Below are 27,286 nucleotides of genomic sequence, written 5' to 3'. Positions count from 1 at the left end.
TATTTTCCCATGTTTTGGAGAATTTCTCAATAAATAGATATATTTTTCTTTCATTGAAAAAATGTATTCAGGAAATGTTTATTCAACATTAGATGCAGACTTGGATGGGGGTAGATCAGTGACTAAGATGGGAAAAGGCTTTGCAGCTTCAGGCAGCTAATAGCCTTGTGAGATCATTATAGTTTTATAATTAGAAAGAAGATACACTAATTAATGAAGAAAGAATGCAAGTGAACTTGTCTCATTTCATTGGCTTTCTTTGTGCACACAAACTGAGTGAGTTTTTATGAATCACTCTCCATCCATGATTCCCTTTGCGATAGTCTCAGAGGTGTGAATCTTTGTGACTTTGTGACTCCTGGCTGCATTTCTGAAGCCACTCATGTCATATGACATATCTTAGAGCATTGGGGAGAGGGGTCTCATTTGTGGAAACATGGGGAGGTGTTGGACAAAGCCCAGACCTGTGCCAGTCTTGGACTCAAATGATCTCACTATAGGGCAGCTGAAAACGTCATGGTTCCTTGGAGTTCCCACTATAGCATTGTGTGTTAAGGATCTAGCATTGTCTCTGTGGTGATACAGCTTTGATCCCTGGCTGGCCAAGTGTGGTGGGTTAAGGATCTGGCTGGCATGGGTTGCAGCTATGGCTCGCATTTGATCCCTGGCCCAGGAACTTCCATATGCCACAGATACAGCCAAAAGAAAAAAAAAAAAAAATCATGGTTCCTTGGCAGAAGTTTTTGGGGAGGATCACTATGACCTAAGATGGGATACCCAGCCTTGCTAAGCAAGCCTCTGTTACCTCATCTGGAAAGTACTTGGAACTAGTTAAATGTGATCCTCAGTGACTGCAGAATTTGCGTAGTGGTAGTGCTGGACAATGGCTGATTTGAACTTCAAGAACATTCCCGCCATGAATGTTTACATGAACATAATTACCCAACCTCCCTTCTGTTAAGAGAGGTGCTGTGCCAAGTCCATTGTTTGTAACAGTGACCCCCCTCAAACGGAACTGTTTTCAGAGAGCTTGCAGAGAATATCCAATTCTTCTGGACAGACTTGGACCAGGGAGATTTCATTTCCCCCCATGACTGTCTCTCCATTTAGGTTTAAACAGATTTAATGGGATTGGTATCCAGTTCTTATAGTAGTTGGTAGCTGGCTACATGCCATGAGTGGGAACAAAGAGGAAGAGGAATGAATATTTTGCACCTGAAGATTTGAAACCTGAAAGAAACATTTTCTTGTCTCTTCTCTGGGTCTTGTAGCGAGTTGAGTTTTGCTTTCTGCCTTTTTTTTTTTTTTTTTTTTCTCCTTTCTCCTTGTGTGAAAATGTTGATATGGTGACTTCCTTCTAATTTTATCAAATACAGTATGTCCAGAAACAAAACAGAACCATGTTTCCGTGTGTGATTCCTGGCAGAAATGGTGCGATTTCATCTCAGGATAAAACTGTGAATTTGTGGGAAGCAATATGGTGCGGGTACTTAGGGAAAGCAAAAGGAATACAGAGCCTGGCTGCCAGAGTCTCCTTTGTCTTGGTGGCTGGAGGAAATCACTCATGATTTGGAGGAGCTGCAGTTCCTGAGGACAAAGTCAGTCAGTCCATGGGCAGGTAGGCTGGGGAGGATGGTATTGTAGTTCCAGTAGGTCACATTATTTATGCCTCCCAGTTGCGCAAGTCAAACGTGTGTGTGTGTGTGTGTGTGTGTGTGTGTGTCTGAGAGACAGAGACAGACAGAGACAGACAGACAACAGAGAAAGAGAGAATACAAGTAAGAACACACAGACAAAGTGGTGTAGTTGTGTCCATCTGCCTTGGAGGCAGGGCCTGGAGTCTGGGTAACATGGAAGACATGATTCTGCTGTGTCTCAGTTCCCAGAAGTTGCCCATAACATCAGCACCTCCTGAGCTGAGTGTGATGATGCTGCTTAAAGACACATTTTGTAGATGGCCAGGCTCCTTCAGTGTAAGCCAGCCTCTTCATGCAGGGCTTACCTGGAGAAACAATGAGCTGTTCCAACAGTGGAGACAAACTGACTGAGCTGAATGTATTGAGAGTAGAATATTCTATTTCATGGACAGTCTAAGGGACTTTTCAAGGCTGGGTTAGACTGTTGGGCAGGGCTAGGGGTAGATGAAACCAGGGAGGCATTCACCTTCAGCATAGAACTTAAGGGGTGCTGTGAAACTTAATAATCAAGAGAAATACTATTTTAATACATTGTTTTTCAAAGTCAAATTATTGTAAATAAAGGTAGAGTCAGTGCTACTCTTTCTTGTCCCATTGCCTCAGGCTTCAGTATTGCTCAGAACTGATCTTATCTTTATTTAAAATTGATAATTTGGTTCATTGGGGATTTTTCTGCATTATTTTTGATTTTAAAAAATATTGCATGAAAATAACTATTTCTCTCAGTTACCAAGTTTGGGGGGCACTTTTGTAAAATTTGCACCCAAGAGTTGTGCCTTGTTTATTTCACTCTAGTCCAGATGTGTTCATGACGTTTGCCTTAATTTCTACCTTTAGAAGCCCTGAGTAAAAAATGTTCCCAGGGACAAAGAGATCTTCCAGGGTAACTAGCTTCAAGAAGCTCAATTCTTACAGAACATTATCTATGTACATGAATTGAACTCCTTTTTATATGCCACGATGGGAAACGCTATTTACATATTCATTTATTTAATAGCTATTTATTCAACCCTTACCATCTGCTTGGCAGTATTCTAGGTGCTGGTGTTACAGTGATTTAGACAAAAATCTCAGTATTGGTAGAGCTCATATCCCAGTGGTAAACATACATCATCTCTTGTCTTCACAACAACTCTGTAATATACATGTGACTTTCATCATTTTATTGGTGAGAAAAATGAGGCTCAGAGAATAACCCTAGCTGCAGATAACTAAATATGGTGTCATCTAGCCCAGAATCCAGTGCTGAAATGATTCAGAGCAAGTCACACTTAGTATGTCATGGGCTTAGTCAATAGGAAGCTTCCTGGAATATATGAGTCCTGTATTGGCTCTTAAAAAAGAACATTATGGGAACATATTTAAATGCAAGACTAAATGTAGGCAGCAGTACAAAAACCCATTTTCCTTGATTTTGGCAAAGCAATAAAGTGGTACAGAGAGAGCCAGGCAAAAAGATGAAGATAGACAACTATTTACTTACCTCAGTCAGCAGCATCCACAGGATGTCTAGAATGGCAATGAGGGTTCACCTTTTGTACCAGCTCCAAGCTGTTAGAACTGGAATGCTTCATCGAGGCTTAGCGAGAGTGTATAGTGATTGATTTGTAATGTCTGCATGGAATTGCCATGGATCACCACTAGTTTCTTGCTAGTATGTTACATATATTATGATATTGGTATCACTATGTTGATTGTTCTGGTGCCCTAAACTGAATTTCCAAATGGTTGTTGTTAGAATGTACAGAAATTACTGTTGAAAGGGTAATTGATAATTGTTACTTGATGGTAGAGCTTGTCCATTTCTGCAAAAACACAGTATGATGGGATTTTGATTGTGATTGCATTGGATATAGAGATATAGCACAGTTTGGAGAGAATTGACATTTTTAAAGATATTGAACATGAACAGGGTACATCTTTTAAAATATTTCACAGTAAATTCTTATTGCATCTATACAGGTCATTTTGGCAAATGATATTCCTAGTCAGGGTTATCCCTGAGCATTTTTTGGTTTTTAATGCTATTATAAGTTTATTTTTTAAAAATTTCCCCAATACATTATTTTTTCCCCTACTGTACAGCCTGGTGACCCAGTTACACATATATGTATAAATTCTTTCTTCTTACATTATCATGCCCCATCATAAGTGACTAGACATAGTTCCCAGTGCTACACAGCAGGATCCCATTGCTAATCCATTTCAAAGGCAGTAGTCTGCATCTGTTAACCCCAAGCTCCTCATCCATCTCACTCCCTCCCCTTCCCCCTTGGCAACCACAAGTCTGTCCTCCAAGTACATGATTTTCTTTTCTGTGGAAAGGCTCATTTGTGCCGTTTATGGAGGTACCTTAGAAAACTATACTTAGAACTACCACATGACCCAGCAATCCCGCTCTTGGACATATATCTGGACAAAACTTTCCTCAAAAAAGACACATGCACCTGCATGTTCATTGCAGCACTATTCACAATAGCCAAGACATGGAAACAACCCAAATGTTCATCGACAGATGACTGGATTAGGAAGATGTGGTATATAAATGTATTTTAAATATTCAATTTCTGATTACAAATTACAAGTACATGTATACCTTTGAGGTAGTGCAGGTTCAATTCCAGACCACAGCACTGAAGTAAATATTACAACAAAGTGAGTCACATAACTTTTTGGTTTCCTAATTCATATAAAAGTTATATTTACATGATTTTGTAGTCAATTAAGTGTATAATAGCATTATGTCTTTAAAAAAACCAATGTACATACCTTAATTAAAAATACAGGCATTCTTGTTGTGGCACAGTGGGTTAAGAATCTGACCACAGTGGCTCAGGTCACTTCAGAGGCTTGGATTGGATCCCGAGCCTGGCTCAGTGAGTTCAACCACCTGGCATTGCTGCTATTGTAGTGTAGGTCACAGCCTAGGCTCAGATTCAGTCCTTGGCCCAGGAACTTCCATATGCTGAGGGTATGGCTATTAAAAAAACCCAAAAAACAAAAAACCAGTTAGTTTCATCAAAGCTCACTGATCATAGCAAATACAATAATAATGAAAAAGTTTGAAATACCTTGAGAATAACCAAAATGTGACCCAGAGACATGAATTGAGTATATATGCTCTTGGAAAAATGGTGCTAATAGACTTGCTCAATGCAGGGTTGCTGCATACTTTTAGTTTGTAAAAAATACAGTAGTTGCGAAGTGCAGTAAAGCAAAGCACAGTAAAATCAAGTATGCCTGTATATAAAATGCAATTGATTTATGTATAGCAATCTTGTATTCTGCAGTGTGGCTAAACTGGCTTATTAGGTCTCATAATTTTATTGTATATTTCATCAGATTTTGTATGTAGATCAGGAGTCAGAAAATTTTACTTCTTAAGAAGCCAGAGAGTAAATATTTTAGGCTTGTTAGTCATATAAACTTTCTCACACCACGTCAACTTTTCCCCATTGTATGGGGAAAGCAGCCATAGACAATACATAAGGAAATGGATGTGACTCTGTTCCAGTAAACTTACACCCAGTAAAACTTACATACACAATTCCCATTGTGGTGCAGCAGAAATGAATCTGACTAGTATCCATGAGGAGGCAGATTCGATCTCTGGCCTTGCTCAGTGAGTCAGGAATCCTGAGTTGCCATGAGCTGTGGTATAGGTCACAGATGTGGCTCAGATCCCATGTTGCTGTGGCTGTGGCATAGGCTGGCAGCTGTACCTCCCATTCGACCCCTAGCCTGGGAACTTCCATATGCAATGGGTGCGGACCTAAAACGAAAAAAAAAAAGCAAAACTTAGGTACAAGAACTGTTACATTTTGCCATCTCTGGATGTAAATATCATGCTGTCTGATGATAAAAAAAAAAAGTTTTACAACTTCCTTTTCCAATCTGGGTGCCTTTTATTTCCTTTCCTTGCTTTATTGCACTGGCTAGCATCTCTAATAAAGTGAAGAGAAATGAAAGAACAGATGTTCTCTTCTTGATTGAACTTTCACCATTAAATATGGCACTAGCTGTACATATCTCATGGATTCCCTTTATCAGGTTGAAGAAGTTTCCTGTTATTTATAATTTGCTGAAGGTTTGATATCAGAAACTGGTGTTGAAGTTTGCTAAATGCTTTTTTTTCTGTTTATTGAGAAGATCATATGATTTTTCTTTTTAAGTTTATTATGTATGGCACATTATCTCAATAGATTTTTCTGATGTTAAACCAATGTTGCATTACGAGGATAAATCCCACTTGGTCATATTTTATTATCCTTTTTATTTGTTGTCATATTTTATTATCCTTTTTAGTTGTCAGATTTGATTTATCGATGTTTTGTTTAGAATTTTAATATCAATGTGCATGTGAGAATGCTTTGTAGTATGTACAGCTTGATTTTATTTGAATGAAAAGAAACCCCTTATATGTGTGTGTGTATATATATATGTGTGTTTGTGTATTGATTGATTGGTTGATTGATTAATTGATTTATATAGTTTTTGTGAAAAGAGCAAATATCAATTTCAGGATAGTTTCATTGGTTATTTTGGGCATGTGATTGAGGGATAGAGATAGGCTAGTTTAACTTTGCCTTCATATCTGTAACATGTTTGCTTTTTCTTTTTCCTTGTGAATGAAATGTGCAAATTTAAATTGAAATTCATGATAATTTCTGGGAAATTCTTTGGAGACTAAGTTGGAGAGAAACAATCTGGTTTTAGGTGTGAGTTAGATTCTTGCTAAAACTACTGCACAAATAAAGTGTTCCTATGGTCTGGTTGCTCCTTTGGGAAGGAAAGTTGTGCAGTGGGCACTGGTTTTTTGTAACTAGACAGATCTATCCTTGAATCTTGGTTCTGTTAACTGACTAGCCTATGGGATTTTAATTTTTCTGTGTTTACAATAGGCATGGTAAGATCTACTGGACAATGTTGTTATAAGGATAAAGGATACTTGCATATAGGATATTTTTGATAAATGGTAGTCTCTACTACCACAGTTACTGCTAGTCTATTTATAGGATCAAAGGAACTCAAGGTCTCTAGTTTAATTCTATACTCAGTGCCTAAATTCTGTATGCATGTTTGACAGATGTTCTCTTGCCTCTGCACAACCACTTTGAAGGATAGATGTTTATAACCTTGTCTTTTCCATCTTCTCCTGCGGTGGTCAGTGATAACTCCCCATGTGCTTGTCCAGTGTCCCCTCATTTTGTGCCACACATCATGTGCTAGCACACTGGCTTTCTTTCTGCCCCTTCTTCTTTCTGCACCTTTAGCTTGCCCTTAACTTGTGATGTTCCTATCACCTGCTCTCTTAGCCTGGGATGCAAATCCAGCTCTCCTCACCTAAAATCATGTGACCTCGGACCATCCTTTAAATTCTTTGTGTCTTTGGATCATAGTGGTGCCCTCCTTGTTGAGTGCTATTGATGAGATATTACTTCTCAAGTACTGAGAACTAGTGGTGCTTTACACATAAGTGCTCAGCATTATAAAACAATCTGATCTGCCTCATTCTTATTAGTTACAATTTAGAAGGATTAATTCCTTGCTTTTCATAGAACTTCTCTGTTAAAGGATAATTCCTTCCTGCCTCTTTCTCCTAAATTCACCTCCCCATTGGTGTATATGTGCTATTTTTTTAACACCCAAATAATAGTATTTTTTTTAAATTTTTTAATCTTTTCTTGTGAGGTTAGGTATATTTGTCTAAATTGGCCAAATAATTTTAAGTCTTTTGTGTGGCAAATTACTAGGACTGTCTTAAAGCTATTTTTCACTGGCATGCCATTTGTATTTTCACTTAAGATATGCACACATCACTGATAGGACAGTCAAATATGGAGATGGGTGGCACTTCTCAAAATTGAGCCATCGATCGGTACTCTGTTCAGTCACTCTTAGCTTCTCCCTTATCAAAGATTTTATAGGAAAACTGTACCAAATGGCTTTTGAAATCTACTCTTTGCTGTATTCTTTGACTTATATAACAAAACAAAAATAAAAACCCTATCAATTATTGAAAGAAGTTAGTTGGTTATGTTTTTTTTTCTTGGTAATCCCATCATATATCCTCCTAATCATATGTGCTTTTGAAGGATACATTTAATACATTTATGAAGTAGAAAAGTCTGTTTCATAAAGTCTTCTGAAATTTCACTGAGGGATTCATTTGAAAATCATCTGGATGCTTTTATAAATAACACTATACAATTTTCTTTGACTGATAGGTCTTCAGTATGTTCTCATGATTTTTAAAACCATTTCAAGAACACTTCTATATCCTTCTACATTTTCCAAAATACAAAATTTGAGGAAAAATTTGTATTATATATTTTGATTGCCTTGATGGGAAGTTATATAAAATAATTCGCATACAGTTGAGTGATGCGGAAAAAAAAAATGCCCCTTAGTTTCAACCACTACAATTTTTAAAATGGAATTTTCCAAGCAATTAATCCCTAATGTGGGCAGGTGGATTTGGGTTTTTCATTTGCCAGAACATATTTCACATTTAAAATTTTAATGAAAAACAGTAAAGAGCAAACCAGTTTATAGGTTTCTGGAAAAAGAGATGACCTTTCTCTCTGCCCTCTTTAGGGTAACACAATTCAGAAATGCATCTGATTTTTAAAAACATTTAAACCCACTTTTCTATGGATACAGTGGCAAAACTGAATTTGTTATTCAATAGTGGACAGTTTGGTTTGCTTCTTCTCCTTTTTCTCCTTTTTCTTTTTCTTCCTCATCTTTGTCGTCTTCTTTTTCTTCCCCTTTCCCTTCCTCTTCTCCCTCTCTCTCTCCTTCTTTCTTCTCCTATTGTTCTTCCTCCCCCCCCCCCCCTTACCTTCCTTCTGATGCTGTGAATTCCTCCTTGCCTTGTCCAAACTGATTATCTCGGTGAAAATAGTGCAAGATTCAACGTTCACCAGATAATGTTTTCTCAAACATTTTTGATCTTAAAGAATAATTAAAAGAATAAATCCTTGGAGGATTTAAACCTGAAGAATGAGCATGGTCATTTCTCAGTTGTGCACGAAGTTACATTTTATTTATCTGCGTTATCTACTATGCACATATATTCATTCTTACAGGTGAGGAAGGTTCTTTTTTAACTTTTAAAACTGTAGTCAACTATACATAGCAAAAGTTATCATTGTAACTATGTTAAAGTATACTATTCAGTTTTATGAAGAATATTTATCCTCTTATGGAACCACTACCATCATCCATCTCCAGAACTTTTTAACCTTCCCAAACTGAAACTATGTGCTCATTAAACAATAATTCCCATTTTCTTCCTCTCCACGGCTGATGGTAACCATGCTTCTCCTTTCTGTCTTGTGAATTTGACTACTCAAGGTATCTCATGTAAGTGAAATTACATAGCATTTGTCCTTTGTATCTGGCTTAGTTCACTTAGCATGTCTTCACAGTTCATTCTTTGATATATATCACATTGACAGTTTTTTTTTTAATTTAAAAATGTATTCATTTGTTGACATTTGGGCTATTTCCATAGTTTTTAAAAAGCCACCCTTTAATTGTGCCCTTGGCTCTATAGTTGCAAACCCTCTTTGATAACCATACTTTAGCTAAACCTTCAGAAAATTCAGAAGGTGAGCAGAAGTCCCACCTTTTTGCAGATGTAGAAACTGAGATTGAGAAAGACTGTGTGTGGGCTTTCAAGGGAGCACAAAGTATTTATATTCTCTGCTAGACCTTGGGAGTCTAGCTACTGAATTCTGACCATGGTTCATTTTCCTGTATACCTGGGTCATGTGCTAAAAGCCCTCAGGTGCCAAGGAGTCAACATAAAACAGCATGGTCTTCTCCTTCTTTGATTTGAAGACCTTTGGGTGGGTCAGTTCCATTGTGTGATACCCGTCTCAAGTATCAGAGACCATTTCCTGTCCCTGCCTCTGCACAGTAATTGTTAGTAGCATCTACCCCTCATCATTTGACAACTAAAATCACAGCCACACATTTTCTAAAAGCTTCCTGGTGAGGGGGTGGGGATAGTAGGTATTTTCATTTTGTCAGATCTATAGGATCTGAGACCTGCAATCCACTTGATGTTCATTCCCTGTGATGAGACATAAGATGCTGTGGAAGCCACCCAGAAATAAAATTTTCAAGTGATTTCTCTTGTTATAGAATTATTCAGTATAATACAATGTTGCCCAATATAAATGAATTGACCTAAACTAATCATTCCTGATAATACATATCACACTTGCATTCCTTCAGGTGGGGTGCTGGGCATGAGGTCTAAGTGGGCTTCTTCAGTGGGCCATTAGTCACCATGGAGAAGGAGAAGGATCTTTGTGTTGCTAGTGGCCACCAAGCACATGACTCCTAATTAGCCGATTTAAGAGCTCTTGACAGAGTGAGGTCCAGAACCTCTGCTCAGAGGCTGAACCTTCCAGTGGCAGGAGAGCAAAGGCTGCATTCACCCCTACAGGGAGACAGAATGCCACTGAGCTGTGGAAGTTCAGGGCTTTTCATCTTTCCTGAGTCCCAGTATGTTGGTCTTAGCTATAGCTCATGCAGTACAGCCTCTCTGACTTCTCTCCATCTAGTTAAGGCTCCATAAATCAGGTAACTCAAGTGTCCTAGACTTGGTAAGATATGGTAGCCTTCTCTGGATACACCCAGAATCTTAGGAGTATCTTCTGGGTACAGATAAGGGTGCTGTGGCTAGAACTAAGAGTAAGAGTCCTAATTCACACACATCAGCAACCCCTGTTGGGAACCCCTGCCATCAATAAATGATACGTGCTATGCAGGTTGGCACCAGGGAACTTGAAGGGACTGGAGCACATCAAAGCGTGTGGCCCCTCTGCTCCAGCCTCCATGCCAGGCAGCAGGGCATGCTGTCATTTCTTCTCCATTTTCTAACACAAGCTGGAAATCTCAGTTTATTTTTTCTCTGTGACTTCTCCCGGTTTTTAAATATTGGCAAGGTTTTTTGTTTTTTGTTTTTGTCCTTTTTAGGGCCGAGCCCATGGCATATGGAAGTTCCCAGGCTAGGGGTCAAATTGGAGCCATAGCTGCCTACCTACGCCACAGCCACAGCAACGCTGGACCCAAGCTGTGTCTGCGACCTACACCACAGCTCATGGCAACACCAGATCCTCAACTCACTGAGCAAGGCCAGGGATTAAACCCATGCCCTCATGGTTACTAGTCAGGTTCATTACTGCAGAGCCAGGACGGGAGCTCCTGGCAAGATTTTAAATTGTGCTAAGATACGTATAATGTAAAACTTACCATCTTAGTCATTTTTAGGTGTACAGATGTCACATTATATCCACACTGTTGTGCAGCCAGTCTCCAGAACTCTGTCTTGTGTAACTGAAACTCTTCCCATTAAACAAGTCCCCGTGCCCCCTCCTCCAGCTCCTGGCAACCACCCTTCTCCTTTATGTCTCTGAATTTGACCACTTTAGGTTCCTCATATAAATGGAATTAGGCAATATTTGTCTTTTTGCGACTGGCTTATTTCACTTGGCATTATGTTCTCAAGGTTCATCTGTGATGCAGCCTGTGTCAGAACCTCCTTCCTTTTTAAGGCTACATAATATTCCTTTGTATGTGTATATCATGATTTGTTTATCCATTCATCCATTGATACCACTTGGCTTGCTTGGCAACTAATTTGTAAAAAGAATTAGAAGCACTATGATAGCCAGACAAAAATTTCTTAGCTGGTTGGATTTAGCACATGGGCTGCCACTTTGTGTCAGCTGCTGTAAATGAATAATAAAAGTACACATGGATGTTTTTATTAACTCATTGCTCTCAGTCATAGAAACCTCAGAAGCACAGAGGATAAGTAACCCTGGAAATCACACTAATGGGACAGGCATCCATACACTTAAAGGCTTGACTCATTCTGTAAGTGAAATTTATGGAGCATTATCAGAGGCTTTTCAAGATACCCTGCATTTATATTTAATACATGATGTGGTTATTAAAGTCCTAAAGCAAACTTGGCAACAGTTCTTCTTTGAAACCAACACACAGAACCTTGCACAGAGCCTCACCCAAGGCAGGCACTAAACAGGTGCAGATTGAATAAATTTCAGACCCTAGTTACTCATAGTCCCTATTACCCAGTGCACTGCTAGGGAAATTAAATCTATTGCCAAAGCAGCCAACCTGAGCAAAGCATGTTGGTAATCATGTCAAAGTGTCCTGCTCATGTGCAGTGGCTCCCTGACTTGGAGTTTCAGAAAGATGACTCCATTCTGCACCCTGATTTGATTATAGTTAATTAAGCATTGACGACAGACCATAACAAGGCGTCACCTGCATCGCTTGGATGGCTATAACAAGGTCTCTCTAACCTCCTGTGAACAACAACAAATTCCAAAATGCACATTTCCCTGTCAGAAATTATTTTATTTTGGAGTTTTGCTCTGGCACAGTGGTATTGGTGGTGTTTCTATAGTACCAGGCACATGTTTGGTCCCTGGCCCTGCACAGTGGGTTAGAGGTGTTGTTGCAACTGCAGCTCAGATTTGATCCCTGGCCCAGGAACTTCCATATGCTGTGTAGCAGTCAAAAAGAGAAAACAATTTTTTTTTTTAATTAAAAAAATTCTAAAAAGAAGTGTAGGTTGCAGACACAGCTCGGATCTGATGTTGCTGTGGCTGTGGTATAGTCCAGCAGCTGTAGCTCTGATTGGACCCCTAGCCTGGGAACTCCATACGCTGCAGGTGAGGCCCTAAAAAGGAAAAAAAAAAAATTAGAAAAGAACAAAAGAATTTTAAAAAATTATTTTATTTGCCACAAAGTCTGGGAGCTAAACTGGATAAGAAGTGGGAAGGAGATGAGAAAATAATTCCTGCTTCACTACCAACAAGAACACTACTTGCAGCTTACTCAGAGGTGAGAAGAATTTATGAAGAGTCGGTATTAAAGTGGAGGTTGGGCCCTTCAACACTTCATGTCAGTTGCCCCTCTGGTTGGGTCCTTCCCTTGGTAAATAGATCCCTTAGGACTGGGCTTTAAAGGTTTCTGTGTTGCTGTTGACATGGATGCTGATAATAGGATTTGTGTCCTAACATCCCTTTGAAGGAAACACTGAGTTGCTAAAAGAGATTTGCCAGGGTCTTGTTCAGCTTAAATTAAATGTAAATACCACATGCCAGTGGGTACATAACAGCAGCGTATGAGGAGAATTTGCTGCTTTCCCCCCTTTTTCTTTTCTTTCTTTTTCTTTGTTGGATTTGATGAAGTGGTTGCAGACATAGTTACAGTGCTTTCTACCAAATGTAGTAGGACATTCATTCAAAAGAAAGATTTTGTAGCTGCTGTCTGTAGCATCATTTTTTTGTTTGTTTGTGTTTTGAGTGGGAGGTAGGGCATTCCTTTTCATCCTTCACAGACAGTGTGGTTGTGCAAAAGGAAGAATGGCCCCAATTTAGACCTTTTTTTTTTTGGCAGCCCATGGCATATGGAGTTTCTGGGCCAGGGATCAGATCCGAGTGGCAGTTGTGACCTACTCCACAGCTGTAGCAATGCTAGACCTGCGTCCTGGTGCTCCAAAGACACCACTGATCCCGTTCTGCCACAGCAGGAAGTCCCAGTTTAGTCTTTAGACATAACCTCCAAATGAAGATTGATATACAGCCACACAGATACATTCAGAGGATTTTAACTAATGTATCTAAAGATCAGAGTTCCCTGGTGGCTCAATAGTTTAAAGATCCGGCATGGTCACTGCTATGGCTCCAGTCACTGTGTTGACTTGGGTTTGATCCCTGGCCTGGGAACTTCTCCATGCCATGGGCAAGGCCATAGATAGATAGATAGATAGATACCACAGCTTTTATAAGCATTACTGAACATTTTGAACTAAAGGCCTTAAAAGCTTCTTAGGTTCATTCTGACACTGCAGAACCTCTGTCAATTTTGCCTGCTTTTGGAAAACTACTGCTAATTAAAACTCTTTTGCGCCTTGGAGTGCTTTTTGCTGAATGCCCAAACTCTTGAGTGCAAGCCTATGATCCACATCCCAAAGAAAGCAAACAAAACCCCAGTAGCACCAACTTGGGAAAAGTGACTTCTGCATTAACATGTCATGTTAGCCAAAGCCTTAAAGGAACTCAGAAAACAAAATTCTCCAGGTTTTGAGCATGAAGTGTGTCCTTCTGCCTGTGCTGCCATTTGCAGTTCATGTAACTATCACAGAGATCATTTGTGTGAATTGTGGAAAGAAAAAGGATAAGCCAAATGGAGGAAATGACAACCACCCAAATTCCACTACTTAGTCACTGTTAATGTTTTCATGTTGATATCTTTCTTGTCTTTTTCCCAAGAGAATATAGATGATGTGTGTAGATGTGTAACATGTTAACCAGAGTTGCTTTTGTTTATCCTTTTTTTCTGTTTAGAATGTGCCATTTTTTTTCTGCCGGTTCCTATAACTGCCACATAACTGGTAAGGATTTCCTCTGAATCCATTGTGTGAGTATGAGCATGTAGGTTGTGGCATAAATATTTCTTAATAAGAGCAGTTTTACCCAAACTGAACCACATTGTCTAGTTGAAGGAGGTGAGGGTCTGAGATAGTAAATCAACCAAAACCCTGTGACTTAACAATCATGAATCCAGGTGGCCACCGTGTATTGTCATTGTTGTTGTTTACTCCTAAAGTTTTGTACAATATTTGCTGTCTGTGAATGTGCCTCCATGTTTTATAATTAGTACTGGCATGCTAGATTTGGATCTATCTTATGGAGTAACAGCAAGAAACATGACAGTAGGCCTTTGATAAAAATGCTTATTTTTATTCCGGTTAGCCTGTATCTGATGTAGGCTTACAGTATGGGTAATGAGAAAAAAAAAGGGAAAAGTTGTCTTAAATCAGGTGCACATTTTTTTTCTCTTGTTCGTTGTCACTAGAACTGTGTTTAAGCCTTTAATAAATTGCTTATGCACACACATATGTGCATGTATAAGCATGTATGTATGTATGTGTGCATACAGGCTAGAATGGGTGCCTGTTGGTGACTCTCTAGTTTTGAGCAGGACTTGGACATATCCACAGTATCTTGGCAGTTCAGCCAGCCTTGACTGAAGGCCTGTTGTTTTTATCTTCTCTGGGGAACCTGTAGTCTGGATGTGTAGCCTGCTGGCCCATCTTTATGTTTAAGTTGTTGTCCAACTAGGTCTGAAGCCTTTGGAAACATACTGTATTTCTGCCACTGATGAGTTTGTTGGCAATGAGGGGCTAGTAAACTTATTTTCTCATGGACATTTAATGACATTAAAATCTTAATGATGCCAGGAGTTGCTTCTGTGACCAGACTAAGAATCCAGCTGCAGAGGGGTGGGTCGCTGCAGAGGCATGGATTTGGTCCCCAGTCCAGCTCAGTGGGTTAAAGGGTCCAGTGTTGCTGCAGCTGCCACGTAGGTCACAGCTGAGGCTCGGATTCAATCCCTGGCTTGGGAACTTCCATGTGCCTCGGGTGGAGCTGAAAAAGGGAAACCAAACAGAACAAAACAAGAACATCAGTGATGCCATTTAAGAGCAGGTTGACAAGCAGTCTCTCTGCTAAAGACTGTGGCTGCAGATTAGAATACTGTTAGGCCATTAAAATGTTAAGCAAATAAATGTTTAGTTTGCTGTTGAACTTGAGATGAGGCTATGCCTGTTTTTAATTTCCTGGGGGATTTGGAAATAGCCATGGGCCATGGTCCACTATTTTGTTTTTTGTTGTTGTTGCTGGTCTTATTGTTGTTCGTATCATATATTGGATGACAACTATTGTCCACAGTTATTTCAAGATTTCTGCAGGGAGTTATTTATAAGGGTGTTTTTTTTTTTTTTTTAATCTAATTCATTCTTATGCCATCTAATTGTCTCTTTGCCTTGGCTAGATCTATTCAGTGAACAAGAAAAATCAGAATTAGATGTGGAAGGAGGCCAAAAGCAGGGGCAGAAGATGGCAGTGGAAATATCAAAATCAGGGCACTTGTGAAGCACATTGTGATTGTAAAAGGAAGGAAAGAATCTTTAAAATAGATTTGTTCTGCCCTTTTTTTCCCCTTAAAAGATTTGTTATCTATTTTTGTAGCCATGTTGAAGGCAGAGGCTCTGGCCCAGGATCCATGAGGTCATTTGCCAGCCCTGCCCTCTGTTCCGGTCGGTTTTTAATGACCCAGTCAGGAGGGTGGCTTTAATAGCAGGGAAAGAATGGAAAGCAAAAGGTACACGAGCCCGGGTGGTCCATTTGGTCAGGGGGGACCTGGGTCTTGTGTTCCCCAGAGTTCAGCCTCCTATTGCAGGAGAGCTTCCTCATAATGTGCTGCTGCTGGAAGCTCAGTGTATGAAGTCCTTTCTGAGTGCAATACACTGGTACCTGCCTTAGTAGGTAAAAAGATAAGGGCAAAGAAGGCTTATCCAAATAAAGAATACAAATAAAAAGGCTGGGTCTGGAATTCCCATTGTGACTCAGCAGTAATGAACCTGACTAGTATCCATGAGGATGCAGGTTCCATCCCTGACCTCGCTCAGTGGGTTAAGGATCCAGCCTTGCCATGAGCTGTGGTGTAGGTCACAGACTCAGCTTGGATCTGCTGTCGCTGTGGCTATGGTGTAGGCTGGCAGTTGCAGCTCTGATTTGACCCCTGGCGTGGGAACTTGCATATGCCACAGGTGCAGCCTTAAAAAACAAAACAAAATAAACGGGATTGGTCTGACATAAATACACATTCATTAACCATTAGTTGTTAGCAATAATTGGATTGAATCAACTCCTCATAACAACCCAAAGAGCTGGCACAATTGTGAGACCCATTTTACTGATGAGAATGTTGAGTTTTTGGAATATGGAGTACCTCACTTACCCAGCTTGGAAGTGGCTGCATCTAGGTTGGAACCCAGGCTGGAATGTGCAAAACATTCTGCATGCAAAACAGACTGAAGAGCCTGTTTCACCTAACACCTGCTCATAAAATATGTTAGCCTACTTTTTTTTTTTTTTTTTTTTTTTTGGCTTTTTTGTCTTTTCTAGAGCCGCACCCGCAGTACATGGAGGTTCCCAGGCTAGGGGTCCAATCAGAGCTGTAGCCACCAGCCTACGCCAAAGCCACAGCAACGCCAGATCCGAGCCACATCTTTGACCTATACCACAGCTCATGGCAATGCCGGATCCTTAACCCACTGAGTAAGGCCAGGGATCAAACCCACAACCTCATGGTTCCTAGTCAGATTTGTTAACCACTGAGTCACTACAGGAACTCCTACTTTTGTATTTCACAGAATGGATTTGTTTAACTAAGCCTTGACCATGAGGATTATGAATAAAATGTCCATAGTTTCCGCTAATTGATTTTCTTTGCACTCACAAGCACCAATCCTGTTACGGATCCATACCATTGGTGTACTGGGTGCTTGCTATTGGCAACTATTATATAAACATTCTCATGTAATTTTTATGACACCCTGTGATGTTGGTTTAACCTGACTTATCCAAGATTGCACAGCTTACAAGAGGTGGGAGAGTTTTGAATTCACTTTTTGATTCTATCTTCTGTGCTGTTGTAGCGATTTCAGTCCTGGAGGCCGAGGAGCTAAAAGGTGATTTATCTATGTTTTTACCAAAATTAGGCTCTTACTTTTGAGCTGGAGTTCAGCTCTGATTTTCTTCTCAGTTCTTCCTGCAGCCTGGTGAAGTCCACAGTTAGTGGGAATCCACCAGCATCCCAGAGAATGAGCAACTGGAATGCCCCTGCTCTAACCAGTGCCAATGGGAAAAAAGACCAGGAGAGAAGCATCTATGTATCAGCTGCCCCATCTTAACGTAGAGCAGGGAAAATGAGTGCACTAAAGTCAGGCTGACTATGTGATTTGGGGTGAATTCTTAATCCCCTTGATCTGTTTCCCTATCTTTGAAATTTGCAATGACAGTATCTCCTTTATAGGGTAATTTTTCAAAAGGAGGTATATTCAGGACACAGCCAACCATGGTATCCATTTCTCTGTTTTTGCCAGTCAGAACCTGCCCTTGCCCTTCTCTGAATTTTGAAGACTGAAGAGCCTGTTTCACCCAACACCTGCTCATAAAATATGTTAGCCTACTTTTGTATTTCACAGAATGGATTTATTTAACTAAGCCTTGACCATGAGGATTTGAATAAAATGTCAGAGTTTCTGCTAATTGACTTTCTATGCATTCAGAAATGGGCTGGATTGACTATTTTGAAATGTAGGTATTTTTCAGTTCACTTTTCCCTTGTTTTTTCTGCCCCTGATTTTGTGTTATGAAACACATTTGTATGTGGGCTTTGGACACCTACTTTTTCAGGCCTGGGCTCTTCCAGGTGCTGATCAATCCCTGATATAGACTTTTGGGGGTGCAGTGCAATATGAGAAGAGAGGAAAACAGGATTGACGTTCTTGGCTGGAAGCCACTTGCAGGTGTTAAGGCAGAATAGGGTAGAATATGATTGCATTGATTTGCCATCATAAATGCAGCAAGCACAGAGTAGGCTTGGTTTTCTTGTATCTTCTTTTCTTCTCAAATTTAATTTGCATATAGGGCTCAGTCCCTTTAACCCAACCCTGCTACTTACTGGTGTCATTATCACACTTTCTCTTTTTTTTTTATTAACTTACTTTTTTTAATTGATGTATTGTAGATTTACAATATTGTCAATTTCTGCTGTACGACAAAAGACTCAGTTATACACATTTACGCATTCTGTTTTTCTATTCTTTTCCATCATGGTTTATCCCAGGATTTTGAATATAGTTTCCTATGCTACGCAGTAGGACCTTGTTGTTTATCCATCTTATAGGTAATAGTTTGCATCTACTAACCCCCACACATCCTCTAAATTCATTACTCATCTTTGGTCCAGTACCTTACTGAGGAATTAGGAAAGGAGACAACAGTCTGGCATACAAAGGTATATTTGGTAGCTTTGAGTAGTACAGAACTTCAGAAAACCTCTTTTAAGGAAGCTCCATGAACCAACCTGCCCTTTGTTCTGAAAGATGCCCTCAGCTTGCTGATTGCCCACATCATCTAGAAGGCTTCTGCATTCGTTGTCACTGCTTTGTGACAAACTATCGCGAAACCTAGCAGCTTAAAACATTGTATTACATCATACAGTTTCTACAGAAGAAGAAACTGGGGCTGGCTTAGCTGGCTGGTTCTGGGTCAGGTTCATCTCAGTGGTTGTCAGCGTTAGTTGCTCTTGTCCTTCAGAGGCTTGACTAGGGGTTAGATAGGCCACATGCAAGGTGTCTCACTTGCATGCCTGGTTAGTTCACGCTGGTTGCGGCCAGGTTGTTAAATTAGGTGCAGGAAGGACTATATAAAGAGACGTCATTTAAAAAAAAACAAAAAAACAAAAAAACCGCTTGTGTTGTTTTGCAAGTGTCTTTATATTATCACTCCATTTCAAATGAACCCAAATTTGGAATCATAGACTCTAAATTATGTGTAGTTTATATCAAGAAAGAGCCTCTCAATCCTAACCTGACAACATAGGTCCCAAAAAGTCCTCAGGCTACAGATGCCAGTCTACATCACAGCCAATGAATGCTAGATCTGAACCATATCTGCAACCTACATCACAGCTCATGGCAGTACCAGATCCTTAACCCACTGAGCAAGGCCAGGGATCAAACCCGCATACTTATGGATCCTAGTCGGGTGCATTACTGCTGAGCCACAATGGGAACTCCTCTACTTTAAAAGATGGATAAAAGCATGAATGCTCTCTGTGTTAAAATAAGATATTGAAGTATGCACAATAATTGTGTGTTATTTCTTTTGTGCAACTCTTTTGATTTACTCAGTATGCGCTGGTCTCACACATGTTGAAAAGAGGACTTTTAATGTATGAGATGTTCCACATGCTTCTTCTTATGTTTAAATTATTACAAAAGGAAGTTGACAACATTCTGTTCTTTCACGAGCTTTATAAGCCAAAGCATTTCTTTTTTTGTAATACCGTATTTCATCAACTCTAAGATGCATGGTATTTTAGTGTTTCAGAAATTGAAATGCATTCTACCATCAATGGCAAGTTGCCATTTAATTGCAGTATTTTTTCTGCCTTATTGTGCTTCCTAAATTGTAATTGTTACCTTAGATTTGATAAAACATGTTATGTTTTATGATTTTATTTTCTATAAAATATTATAAAAACATGTGATCTCCTTATTACAGCTGAGGTGGGCGTATCTGCCCAGCTGTGGTTCAGCTGAGTCTGTCTGAATGTGTCAATAAAGTTTTATAAAACAGTGGCTTATTTTAAAAAGTGAGAAATTCGTATTTTATTTTCTTTAAGTGATGGTAGTAAACATCACATCTGCATGTCTCGGTTTTCTCATGTGCAAGATGAGAGTGGCCATAAATTATGTCTCAAGTGCCTGTCTACTTGAACATCCTAAGATCCTAGGACTTCTCTAGAAGAAACCAGAACTTAATATGTCAGGTGGCCAAGGGAGTCAGATTTTTTTTTTTTTTTTTTTTTTTTATAATAGAATGAAATCCATCAACCCTCTCCCACAAACAAGGCTTATGAAGACATGTTCCCAAAGTTTGCCTGTGATTTCAGGGAGTTTATGGACCACCACCCCTACCTCAAGCTAAGCACGTCCTTGAATTTTGCTTCATGAGTTTGAGGTTTTTGTGTGGTGGTTTCTTTGTAAAATGCGTAAAATAGAACTTTTGAATTCTTCTTTGCTAATATCCTCTACTTTATTCTGGCAAGGGTCCTTATTCTTCCTTTGCCCCTGCCAAAGATATTCTAATTGGGTCCCTTGTATTGAGCATGAAGGAGTGAATACAAGTCTGGAGGGGAGTGGGAGTCAAATAGGGAAGGTAGTGTGTGTGTGTGTGTGTGTGTGTGTGTGTGTGTGTGTGTGTGTGTTTTGTCTTCTTAGGGCCTCACCAGAGGCATATGGAGGTTCCCAGGCTGTGGGTCAAATCGGAGCTGTAGCTGCCAGCCTACACCACAGCCACAGCCACAGCAACACCAGATCCGAGCTGCGTCTGTGACCTACACCACAGCTCACAGCAAGTCAAGGCCAGATCCTTAACCGACTGAGCGAGGCCAGGGATTGAACTTGCAACCCTGTGGTTACTTGTCAGGTTCGTTAACCACTGAGCCACAACGGAAACTCCAGGGAAGTTGTTGATGTGGGGAAAAATCACTGTCGTATATTCAGTTTTCTTAGTCAGTTTTTCTTTCATGTTTGAAGATTTGTGGAAGGTTTTTCTACCTGGAGGCACAAATTCTTGATAAAACCTTCAAGTATAGGGCTCATTACAGAAATAGGCAATGCACTGGGTTTGATACTGAAAACAATATACAGAATACAGAAGAAACAGCTTGTTTTTCTCCTTCTCTATGTATCTGTCATATTGGTTGTGTTGTGTCAAGAAGATACAGTAAGGCTGTTCAGCAGAAATTGATAGACCACTGTAAATCAACTATAACGGAAAAGCTTAAAATCATAAAAAAAATAAACTAAAAAAAAAAAAAAAAAAGACACAGTAAGGAAAGATGTGCTGGCTTGAACATTTCCAAAAATTGGGCTTCATTTGTACTGATGCAAGAACTTGTCTCCGGGGATCACCTTCCTTGATGCTCAAATCTGCGACTTGAGCATCTCGCCCCTGGAGTCCTGACCATGCAGTCTTTAGCCCAGACTTGCTGAGTATCTGGAGACAGGCCACTTGGCTCGCCTTGTCTTGAATGGGTGGGCACCACAGCAGGAAACCCTTCTGCGTGGGCAAACCTCATCACTGTGCCTTGGTCCGAGATGGGTTTTCCTTAGTGGCTTTGCATCTGTTATGTGTCCATCTTTCCGTATCTGGTAACAAAGAGAATAGGAAACAGTTCACATTCCCTCTGACCCTGTTGAATTGATTGCAGGTAACTGGCTTCTTTTGAATCCAAAACTGTCTTAGGGTTTGCTCTAGTAATTCTAGTAGTCTCTTCTTATTTAAAGGCAGAATGAGTGATAGGAGTACATTTTTCAATTTTTTTTTTTTTTAATCTTTTTAGGGCCATGCATGCGGCACATGGAACTTCCCAGGGTAGGGATTGAATCGGATCTGGAGCTGCTGGCCTACACCACAGCCACAGCAACGCCAGTTCTCAGCTGCATCTGCAACCTACACTGCAGCTCGAGGCAACACTGGATCCTTTAACCTACTGAGTGAGGCCAGGGATCGAACCCGCATCCTTATGGATACTAGTTAGATTCTTAACCCTCTGAGCCACAATGGGAACTCCTTCCCAAGGAAAACATTTTTCATTGCACCATCCTAATGGTCACCTTTAATTTTTTCTTTTTTTTTTTAAATTGAGGGATAGTTGGCGTACAGTGTTATGTAAGTTACAAGTGTACAAAACAGTGATTCACAATTTTTAAAGGTTATGTTCCACTTACAGATATTATAAAGTTTTATAAAGTGTTGGTTAAATTCCTTGTGCTATACACTATACCCTTGTAGCTTATTTTATACATAACAATTTCTACCTCTTAGCCCCTTACCTTCTTTACCTTATCCCCTCCCCTCTTTTTTTTTTTGCTTTTTCGGGCCACATTTGCGGCATAGGGAGGTTCCAAGGTTAGGGGTCAAATCAGAGCTGTAGCCGCTGACCTACACCACAGCTATAGCAATGCAGGATCTGAGCTGTGTCTGTGACCTATACCACAGCTCATGGCAATGCCAGATCCTTAACCCACTGAGCGAGGCCAGGGTTGAACCTGCATCCTCATGGATGGTAGTCAGATTCGTTAGCTGCTGAGCCACGACAGGAACTCCCACCCCTTACCTTCTCTTGCTAACTAGTAGTTTGTTCTCTGTATTTGTGAGCCTACTTCTTTTTTTGTTTGTTTTGTTTTGTTTGTCTTTGTGCCTTTTCTAGGGCCGCTCCCACAGCATATGGAGGTTTCCAGACTAGGGGTTGAATCGGAGCTATAGCCACCAGCCTATGCCAGAGCCACAGCAATTCAGGATCCAAGCCGTGTCTGCAACCTACACCACAGCTCACAGCAACACCAGATCCCTAACCCACTGAGCAAGGCCAGGGATCGAACCCAAAACCTCATGGTTCCTAGTCAGATTCGTTAACCACTGAGCCACAAGAGGAAGTCCTGTGAGCCTACTTCTTTTTGGTTATTATTTACTAGTTTGCTGTATTTTTTAGATTCCACATATAAATGATATCATATAGTATTTGTCTTTCTCTGGACCTTTTAATTTAAAAATAGATTGATTGAAGTGGCAATAATGTGTTCCTTTCTCTGAAGTAACAGAAAATCAACACTGAGGTATGCTAGGGAATCCTCTTTTTATTTGTCCTCAATCAGCATTTTTAATCTCATAGTGGAAAGATATGATTTTTATTCTACATATATAGAGTTTGCTGTTTTGACAAAAAAGAAGCTTTGAAGTCAGATTTGTTTTGATTTTATTTTTCCCCAGCATTGTTAGGTATAATTGACAAATAAAAATTGTATATATTTAAAATGTATGATGTGATGATTTAATATACATGTGCATTATGAAATGATTACCAAATCAAATGAATTAATATGTCCATCACTTCACATAGTTACCTTTTGCTGTGTGTGGTGAAACTACTTAAAAAGATCTACTCTCAGCAAAATATGCAATACCCTATTATTAACCATCGTCATCATGTGGTACATTAGATCCCCAGAACTCACTCTTTTTGTAACTGAAAATGTGTGCCCTTTGACCAACATCTCCCCCTTGTCTTCACCTCTTAGCCCCTGGCAACCACCATCATGCTCTCTGATTCTGTGAGTTCAACCTTTTTAGACTCTACATAGAGATGAGATCATGCACTATTTTTTTCTTTTTGTGTCTGGCTCATTTCACTTAGCATGATGTCCTCCAGGTTCATCCAAGTTGTCGCAAATTGCAAGATTTCCTTCCTTGTATGGCTGAGTAGTATTCGTGTGTGTGTGTGTGTGTGTGTGTGTTGGCGTGGGTGTGTGGGCATGGGTGTGTAAAACATTTTCTTTATCAATTCATCTGTGGATGGAAACTTAGCTTTTTTCCATGTCTTGGTTATTGTGAATAATTCTGTAATAAACAGAGCAAGGCAGATATTTCTTTGAGATACTGATTTTATGTCCTTTCAATATGTGCCCAGAAATGGGATTGCTGGATCATTCCGATTTGTTTGAAATTCTTGTTTATTCATTACCTGTGAGCCATGTGAACTTAGACATATTTTGTAAACTCCAAGCGTTCATTTTCTGTCATATAAAAAGGGAAGAGTCCCCTTTTTTCAAGAGGTTTGAGATAGATTACGTGAAGTAATGGATTAAATCACATCATGTGGCACTTGCCATCTACTGAGCAAGCACCAGGAATATTAGAGATATTTCAACAGAGAGCAGAGGGAAAAAATTAAAGTAAAAGTAAGTTTAAACATTTGAAGTACTGTATAGACAGATATTTTCATGTGGATAATGGGCATTTTGGAAACTGAAAATATTGCAGTATCGGCCATTTACATGGAAATGTCCCTCCAATGTTCAGATAGGTCTGCTTAAAATAAGTTGGAAGTTGGGGTCAAAAACAGCTGCTTCTTCATAATCCCGAGGTTAAGAAAGAGTGGCTGAGGAAACTGAAAAGATGACTCAGTCTGCTCTTTGCAGTCCCATTTATTTGTTATGGTGAATAGTGACATAAAAATACGTTCTGATAATTTCCTTCTAATGCACAGCTTCTGAGGAAGATGGTCTGAGGAGATATGAATGTTGGTTTCTTATTAGTAAAATCACTAAGGAACATGAACTCCATGAAGAGTATTGTTATTTTCATTGTTCTATGACTTTTTTTTTTTTTTTTTACCCCCACCTATTGCAAAAAGGAATTGAGCCGTCTCTTGCGCGGTGTGTCTAATTTGATCCTCTTGGTTCCCCTGTGAGAAGCCTAATATGGCGAAGCAGTCATACTTGAGAATGAAGTTCCTAATGTTAGAAGGTTCATTGTTCTCTTCAGTTTTCTGTAGAGCAAATGTGTACATATGTGAAATCTTAGCCCCATAGAGTGGAAGTGATTCTAGGTTACACAGGAGCTTTTCATTCTGTTAAGAGAGTCTATTTCTTGAGTTACTTGTTTAAAATGCAGACCTCTAGGCCTTTCCTCTGGAAATTCTGACTGAATGTATCAAGGGGGTGTCCAAAATCTGGATTTTTTTTTTTTAAGCAAGCACCCCTGCTGAGAATGTGTATTTAGGTAAGGCTGGACAACCCTTGCTTCCACAGTCACCCCACTGGAAATGATGGCCAAAGTCTTGTGTTTCTTGGAAGTGCATCATGGGCCACAGGCCCTGAGTTGAGGCAGTGACTGAGGGTGGATTGTGCAAGAACAAAATAAAATCTATCACCAGTTTGAGTTAACATTGTGCATTGATGGTCTGTCAGATCTTTTGTGGCACTCCTGGGTGTATTTTTACTTCAAGGATGATTCTACTTATGACCAGCAGTCTTCATTTTCCAGAGAGGAGACCAATAAAGTGGTGGTCATCTGTGGTTGAATGAAAATCACCCAATTAAAAATAGACACACAAATTGGGGCAGTTAGTCCCCTGGTTGCGCGTTGATAGCAATTACCTCTAGTTCTTAGGAAGACAGTGTACTTAACATGGAGAACGGTGATAATTATCCTTCAAGGATGAGAAAGCCTATTAGTGCCTTGGACTTCTAGAGATCTGCAAGACAGTGACATGAGGGAGATTGCAATCTGGCCAGATGAGGATCAGATGCTATTTTATTATTATTAGACTCTTGGGTGTGACTCCAGGTATTCCCTGTTGAAGGCATGCTGCAGAGTGACATTAATGGTGGATAAGACTTTGAGGGATTTGTTTACAAGGATGTCTCATTTTTATTACTCACTATGTTTAGGGCTTATATTACGTATGGAGACTCCCTACCAAAAGTATATTTAGTAAGGTGATTACATTATAGAAGGAAAAACTTCCAGGTATCACTCGAAAAATTGAAATAGCTAATATTTTGGAGGGTCCATTTCATGTTTGGTGCAAAGTTCTGGAAATACCCTAGTGAGATGGAGAGGCAAAACTGGTGAGGATACCAGCAATGATCAGCTTACTTCCGCAGAAACATCATTACCCAATGGGATATGCATGAGGAAGGAGAGGAATAAGGTTCTCTGAGACAGTGTGACAGTGGCAACTAACCAAGTGTATTCATTACCTACTGCTGTGGAAGAAATAACCTCCCCCCCACCACCACCATTACCCTAAAACTTAGCAATTTAAAACAACAAATGTTTAATCTCAGATTCTGAGGGTCAGAAATCCAGGAGTGGTGTAGCTGGGTGGACTTAACTCAAGGCTTCTCATGAGGATGCAGTCAAGCCATTTGCTGGGGCTACAGTCATCTGAAAGCTTGACTGGGGCTAAGGAACGTGCTTAGAAGATCGTTTACATGGCTCTCTAGGCTTCAGTACTCAGATGCTTATAGCAAGACAGCTGGCTTCTCATAGAGCAAACAGTCCAAGAGGAGACAGAGAGTGTGCACATATGACCAAGATGGAAATGGTAGTGTCTTATAACCTAACTTTGGAAGTGATAGACCATCACTTTTCCAAATATTACTGGTCACGTAGACCAACTGTGGTACCCTGTGTGAGCAGAGAATGTATCAGAATCTGAATACCGAGAAATGAGCATCCCTAGAGGCTATCTTTGAGGCCACCAACTCACAGAATCGGGGATTGCTGAAAGTCTTTTAGTAGAAGATGCTGTTCAAATGAGAAATGAGATACAAAGTCTGAGTAGTTGTAATGGGTATGATTTGGTGCATAACCTTTCCCAAGTGGTCACAGCTTGGTATGTTTTCCAAAATGCAAGAAGGCTAGTTGAGGAAAGAGCAAAAAGAGCCAGGAATCATGTGCTGAGAGACAATGCTGGAAAGGTTGGTTGAGACAAGACCAAACATGTCCTTTCAGGCCAAAATAAGGTGGTTTTTTTTTTTTTTTTTTTTTTTTTTTTTATGACGACACCCATGGCATATGGTAGTTCCCAGGCTAGGGGTCTAATTGGAGCTGCAGCTGCCGGCCTACACCACAGCAGTGCAGGATCTGAGCTGCATCTGCAACCTACACCACAGCTCACCATTAACGCTGGATCCTTAACCCACTGAGCGAGGCCAGGGATCGAACCTGCATCCTCATGGATACTAGCTGGGTTCTTTGTTATCACTGAGTCACAACGCAAACCCCCAAGGATTTTGTTCCTCTAAGACTTAGGCTGGTGAATGACATAATCAGATTTACTCACAAAATTTTTTTTAAAAGATCTTTTTGTTTGCTATCAGCAGGATGGATTACAGGTAGGGAAGCCAGTTTGGAAGCTATTATGATTTTCCAGGCTGAAGATCATGGTGGATGAGAATCTTGGCAGTAGAGATAATAATAGATGGACCTGAAATATAGTTAGGAAATTTTGTCATTACTTAGAGATGTGCATGCAGGGGTTATCCAGGATTATTGCTGAGATTCTGGCTTCTAGAATGGGGTGGATGTAGGTGACACTAA

At 40.0% G+C, this 27,286-nt stretch overlaps 1 protein-coding gene and 1 long non-coding RNA gene across 40 annotated transcripts in view; one reads left to right on the top strand and one right to left on the bottom strand.

Annotated features, from left to right (window-relative positions):
• MAGI1 (membrane associated guanylate kinase, WW and PDZ domain containing 1) overlaps positions 1–27,286 on the top strand; it is a 674,066-nt gene that overhangs the window by 451,311 nt on the left and 195,469 nt on the right. The gene's annotated exons all lie outside the window — the stretch shown is intronic.
• On the bottom strand, positions 15,148–19,073 carry LOC146397371 (uncharacterized). Its single transcript, XR_014823495.1, has 2 exons — positions 16,870–19,073; positions 15,148–16,215 (listed from the first exon to the last, which is right to left on the bottom strand). It is a non-coding gene; the product is annotated as an uncharacterized LOC146397371 (long non-coding RNA).

Source organism: Sus scrofa, chromosome 13 (genome assembly GCF_054392235.1).
Source record: "Sus scrofa isolate SSC_HxYL_T2T_F1_AM1 chromosome 13, Sscrofa_HxYL_maternal_Yorkshire_Landrace_v2.0, whole genome shotgun sequence".
NCBI classification, from domain to species: Eukaryota; Metazoa; Chordata; class Mammalia; order Artiodactyla; family Suidae; genus Sus; species Sus scrofa.
Note: the sequence above shows the minus strand (reverse complement) of the source record. Positions and strands in the feature narration are given on the sequence as shown.